This window comes from Akebia trifoliata, chromosome 11 (genome assembly GCF_017979445.1).
Source record: "Akebia trifoliata isolate Shusen 1 chromosome 11, ASM1797944v1, whole genome shotgun sequence".
Classification (NCBI taxonomy): domain Eukaryota; kingdom Viridiplantae; phylum Streptophyta; class Magnoliopsida; order Ranunculales; family Lardizabalaceae; genus Akebia; species Akebia trifoliata.
Window position 1 is genome coordinate 682,947 of NC_141385.1, and position 6,630 is coordinate 689,576.

Below are 6,630 nucleotides of genomic sequence, written 5' to 3' on the forward strand. Positions count from 1 at the left end.
TATCAAATTGGTGACAAAAATATAATAAAATTTTGATCTATATGCATCACCAGACAACATATTTATCCATACAGAATATGAACTGCCACACGGTCGCAGTCCATATTTCTACTGTTGTATTTCAACCAAGTGACTTTCCTCCAATGACATTTCTTTTCCTACCCAAAATTCACTCCAAAGTTATCCAAGCCACCACAGGTTTTCGGAGCGCTCACGACCTTCCACTCCACCAATTAAACTTTCTTAATCCTTCAAATGGGCATTGGGATAAAAATAGAACATAGGAATGCTGGATAGAGTACTTTTAAAAAGATGCTGAGATTTCCATGAGGTCGGCCTTTTGCCAAATCCTTCTATAAGAGAGTACCACTACCACAAAGCTCTAGATCAATAATTAGCAACCCAATAGAAAGCCCAAGGAAGTGGAAGGAAACTAAACCGCCAAATCCCAGGAAAAATCTCTACATCAATCACATCTAGTCCTAGAGGCTAAATGTTAGAGAGAATCTTAATTATAAATGCTCCCAACTGAAAGTTGTTTCTTGATCGAACCTCCAAACCTTAATCGAGGAGAAAGTTCTCCCAACACAAACTAAACAGCACTAATTAAATCAAATCTCCAAAATTGTTTTGTTACAGCAACAATGACCCTTATTTATTTATACGGCTTAGACCCATTGCTCAGTTGGTTCATGTATTGTAATGTAACTTTAAGTTGTTGATTCTATTGAGAAATTTTTCTCTGAAACTTTCTAACAACCAAACTCTAATTTTTCATGTATTTTAGTCAGAAAATCTCGAGAAATGAAAAATAAGTGGGTTTTACCAATGTCAAGTTCACCACTTTTTATTGTCGAATTCAACATTTTTTAAAGAATGTTGAATTCAATTATAAAAAATGTCGAACTCAACAATAAAAAATGGTGAACTCGACAATAAAAATCGTGAGTTCGACAACAAATAAAAAGTGGTGAGTTCGTCAATAATGAAGGACTATAAAGAAATAAAATGTTTACTACATGGACAATCAAGCTACAGTCTTAGGGATTATTTAGAAAGGAATCCCTCCATCATGATCTTTTAAGTAATTTTTCCAAAATTATATCTGCCGCTAGCGACGCTCGCAAGATTGAGGTCACTTCAACATCATTCAATCTCAAATTCTCCTCCAAAAATAAGTAGTCACGTTGCAGTGACCTGAAGTTGTACATCATATGGCACATCCTAATGTGAAAGTATGTAGGAACCATAAATGCTTTTCATTGAGCCATAAATACTTTTTAACGCATTTAAACGAATCATAAATGTTTTAACTCATATGTCAATGAAAATCATTTATGGTTCCTACTTCCCATTCAAGATTTGTGATATGAGATCCCCTCAGCATTATTCAAATAGATTTCAGTATGACTGAAGTACCCCAATAATTCTTTGCCAAATCTATTAAAGAATCCTCTTTTTTAATTATTAGCTTATTTAATGAGAGATTTATTTTACAAGATCAGAGTTATTGGAGTGAGGTTTTAACCCTCCTCCCTTTTTTTTGTTATTAGCTTATTTAATGAGAGATTTATTTTACAAGATCAGAGTTATTGGAGTGAGGTTTTAACCCTCCTCCCTTGTATCAGGATTCTGGAATTAAATTAAATTAAAAATTGATGAAAATCAATAATAATATATTAATACTACCATAGTAAAAAAGTGTTTAGAAACTAATTTAAGATTAAATATGAAAATTACAGCAGAAGTCTTAGTTACATAAAGTAGTGTTTGATACTGATACATAGTCTAGAAGACTTACAATGCAGACATCGTGGACCATTCACATCAACCCATATTTTTTATTAGAATCAAATCAAACCATAATTATGGAACATCACAGAATATTGACTTTTACTGATCACCTTATTTCAACAACCAATCAGATCCCATCAACAACACGGAGGATGTGGACCGTGCGATCCAGGCCCCCAATCATAATCTGCAGTACCTACATTTGCCTCTACGGCCTTCTCCTCTGCAAGAGTAAGTTCCAAATGCCATAATTTCTGAATATATTGCATCGAAATACTTAAATAAATGTTGTACATAACAAAAACAAGAACAATTTAATTAATGGGTATTTTGATCATTGGGGTTATATGCCAATTGAAGACTGTATTAGTTGTTTAGGATTCAAATTAGGATTAGATAGATGCCAGCCCACAAGATGAATTAATTAAAGAGATGAATGCAGACAGTTTAGGTTACTCGGCTTACGTGGCAAGGGCATAGAACCATAAATTGTTTTTCTTCGGAATACATAAGAAAAAAGATTTAAGATTCTATGCCCTTACCACGTACCAACCGTGTACCCAAAATCGCGTGCATTCATCATTATTCTTAATTATATGAGTAAAAATATGCAAATCAAACTTGAAATTCCAAGAGGTGGGGTGTATACTCACAAATAAGAATTAAAGAATAATAGAATTGGATTCTCTTACCTTGGATCACATGATCTCTAATGAGTTTATATAGAACTATTAGAGACAATCCTAAATAGAAAAAACTCCAAGCAAATCTAATATGATCTAACTCTATTATAATCGTGAGAAATAAAAATCAGCTTGATTGGTGATTTCGAGAATACCGTAAATCTCTCTATTACTAGACTTCAGGTCCGTTGGGAAATTCTTTGGCGCATAGACCCATGGATTTTGAGCCCAATACTTGTTGGATTGGGCCTACTTTTCATCATGGGCTTTAGAACGAGGACTGAAAGCAGTTTTCAAGCCTTATGAGGATTAGATGCAAACTTCTGCTTGATTTCAAAAACTAAAAGAAGTAGAAGCATTGGAAGCTGAAGCAGTGGAAGTGTGATGGTAAAATTATCATTTGGTGAGAAGTGCTTGCAAGGACATAATTTTTCTGGACGTATTGATAATTATATATTACTAGAGTTCACCCGTGCTTGCGATACAGACATCCTCTCCTAGGTTAAGGGGGTAAAAGAGAAAAAATAAACTTAAATAGATATTATTAAATTTGATATTAAAGGAATAAAAGATGAAAAATAATCAAATGAATTAAATAGGTAAAAGAGAAAATACAGTAAAATTAGTCGAGATAAAGAAATAAGTGAAATAAAGTAGGTCCCAAGAAATCATAGGATGATGGAAGTGGTATAATTTAAAAAAAAAAAAAAAATCAAAATTAAAAGGGTAAGAAATGAAAAACAATAAAGTAGATTAAAAGATTACAAGAGAAAAATAGTAAAACTAAAGGAGGAGGCATCCTCTTTTTGGTTAAGGAGATAAAAGTAGAAAAAATAAATAAATTTGAAAGGGTATTATTAAAAAAATTGAGATTAAAAAAATAAAAAGTGAAAAATAATAAAGTGGATTAAAAAGATAGAAGAGAAAATATAGTAAAATTAGAAGAGGTAAAGAATAAAGGAAGTATAGTCGATACCATAATATTAAAACTTGATGTGGGAGGTTTGTCCCATAGCAATATAATTGATTGGGTATTATGTTACACATAACTGTTCTAACTCAATTGTATTTTATTATATAGATGTGACTTCTTTATGAGTCTTCCTCATTTATAATTCAACTTTAAAATATCACCCAAATAATTTGTGCATGTGGTCATTACTTGCCTATTCCACCCCTTTTTTTTTTAAGAAAAACCCTTTCCTAACTATGATAGTTAGGAAAAATGCCTTACTAGGCCTCATCCACCGTCAAAAGACCTTTGATCCAATCGTCAAGAATGACCTTTCAAGCTATCAAGATAACAAGTGGAAATCATTGATCTCGATCCATGAACATGAATCATTAAGATCAATAATGTTGACAATTTGAATCGTTGATCTTGATGATTTAAGTTTGACATTTTATCGTAGTGAGGGTTCATTAAGAAATTTAATTACAAACGGGTTGTTAAAATACCCACTCCAAAAGTCAAAAAGACTTCCCTAACGCAAGGCCTATTAAGTAACTTTCCCGTAATTTAATATCTTAGTAGCATTGCGTGTGTATCTATATGGGGTGGGGTATTTTAACTATTAAATAAGTAATTAAGGGCATTAAGGGGATAAAACACATTGGGTTGCATGCTACGTAGAAAATGGCTTGTTTAGGAGCCCAATGTATTTTATCTCCAACCAAAAAGTGCCACTTAGACATCATTCTTGATCATGATCCTAAATCAATACCTACCTACATAAATTAAGTATTTTTCGGGAATTTTTTTTTTAAGTTCAAAAAATTTTTGTCCTATACGTCATTGTGGCATCGGATAATGTTTTTGAATACCGCAAGGTAATGCAATCAGGCAACTTTTCCTAGTAAAGTGTTTTTATATTCTCAAACTAAAAGCTTAACCCTTAATTATTTTAAAAATATCTTAAAATAGTTTTTATATTTTATAAACTTAAAAAAAAAAAAAGTATTATGAAAATGTTATATTTAAAAAAAAAAAGTTATTTTAAAATCTTTAACAATTGTTGATATTTAAAATACCTCATATGTTTCATTATTTAAAAATATATGTTAATGACACAATAACTAAATGTGTCAAAACAGGTTAAGCGAGTTGACATCCCTAACGTAGACACGACCTATTTAATAATTGTGTTAAACGGGTCAACACCATTATGATCCAAACCCACTAATTTTATATCGTGTCCGTAGGATGTGTTAAATTTATTACCCCTATGCGGGGTCATGTGAATAACATTTTCCCGTATATGATTGTGCACATTTTTGAGAAAATGTTTTTTTGTGGGAAAACATTTCCTCTCTTAGGAGAATAATAGTTTTTCTACCAAATCTCTTAGGAAAATGATTTTATCATGTCTTAGTGTTATTCTATCACAATTACCCCCTGTCCACAAAATAGACCCATCTCCCTTTTTGACATTTTTGTAGGTGTAATCCGACACTAGAATTTATTTTCATAAAAATAAAAAAATAAAAAAATAAAAAAATTGTTTGACGTTTTTACCGGAGAATAGATTTTTCCTTAAAAATGTTTCTTTTGCAATCACACGAACCTTATAGGGGTAACAATTCTTAACACGACCCATGTACACAATTCAAAAAAGACGGGAAGGTAGTAGGTTTGGGTTGAATTAGGGCTGCAACTCGGGCAAGTTGGGTTGGGTTCAAGATCAACCCATGCCCAACCTGCACTTGACAAACACTAACCCGTGCGCATGCCCAACATGACCTCTGTCATGAAGTGCTCAACCCATGCCTTACCCAAGTCAGGTTGGTCGGGTTGGCTCATTTCTCATTATTATTCGATAATTTTGTAATGATAATGACATATATAAGATAAGTGGTATGTGAAAAAAAATATAAAATTTACAATTATTTGTCTTAAAATTATATTTCCAAATTCACATACATGAAAATAAAAGCAAATGTCATGAAAAAGATAATGATTCCATCGTGTCATATTGAGGTAAGGGTATTTTGAAAATTTACCCAACCCAAAATCTGACCAATTTAACAAGAGTCGTGCTCCCCCCTCCCCCTCCTAACATGATATGTTCTAGAACCATAGATTTTTTCTCGGGATACACAACTTCACATCCTCATAAATCTTTGCAGTTTTGTATCCGAGGAAAAAAAATCTATGATTCTAGCACATGCCATCAGGAGAGTATGGCGGAGTATGTCGGGTTGGGTGGGTGGAGTCAAAAAATCATTATTCATTTAACAATCATGACAAAACCTTTGTAATTTGAATCGAAAATGACCCATTCATAAAAACAAGCAACGCAACATGACCATGTAATTCATTTAACAAACAAATTGGATTTGTGTCATCCTCAATTAGACACACATAACCCACCCATGAACAAGACACGATTATAACCTGCTTAAATTGAAAAAAAAAATCTTAAAATAGAAAATTTCTAGAACCCCCTTAAATAGTTGTTGATATTTGAAATACCTCTTATGTTTCATGATTTAAATGGGAGTTATATACATGTCGACACGATTAAGACGAAAAACATTTAGGTTCTACCTAGGGTTGAAACTTGGATGGGCCAAACCTGAACCTGATGAGTTCAATCCAGCCTTGGGTCAGGTTTGGACAGAGTTAGCAAGGGTTTGGGCAAATTTTTTTTTTTTTGACCAATCTAAACTGGGTTGGGTTTGGGCATAGATGGGTTGCCTCATTTGCCTGAACCCGAACTTAATATGATTATAGGTTTAAAAATAATTTTAAATATCGTTGTTTCTTTCTCATTAACAATTCACATTCAAACTTTAGTGGAATCATTGCCATCCCTCTGAGAATTAAGGAAAAAGGAAGAAAAAAAAGGTGGAGAAGATAAATTAAAGAAAAGCGAAAACTTACTCATTTTCTCAACCTTGAAAGTCTCAGTAAGTTCCCTTGCTAGCACTCCTGAATATGAGATTATCATAACGACCAACAGAACCCCCAAAACAGAAAATGTTTTTGAGGCCATTTTTATTACTTTGCAAGATTCTAAGAGGAAGAGATTGGAGAAGGATGAGAAAACTAGTCGCACCCTAACCCTATTTAAGGATTTATATTATATGTATGTATAAGAAAATGAGTTCATCATTTAAGACTGATGGCTCAAATGTAGTTGGCTTTTGCTTT

General features: G+C 32.7%; 1 long non-coding RNA gene across 1 annotated transcript; it reads right to left on the reverse strand.

The window, feature by feature from the left end:
* Nucleotides 1-1,716: 1,716 nt before the first annotated feature.
* On the reverse strand, nucleotides 1,717-6,630 carry LOC147390128 (uncharacterized). Its single transcript, XR_015170346.1, has 2 exons — nucleotides 6,361-6,630; nucleotides 1,717-2,017 (listed from the first exon to the last, which is right to left on the reverse strand). It is a non-coding gene; the product is annotated as an uncharacterized LOC147390128 (long non-coding RNA).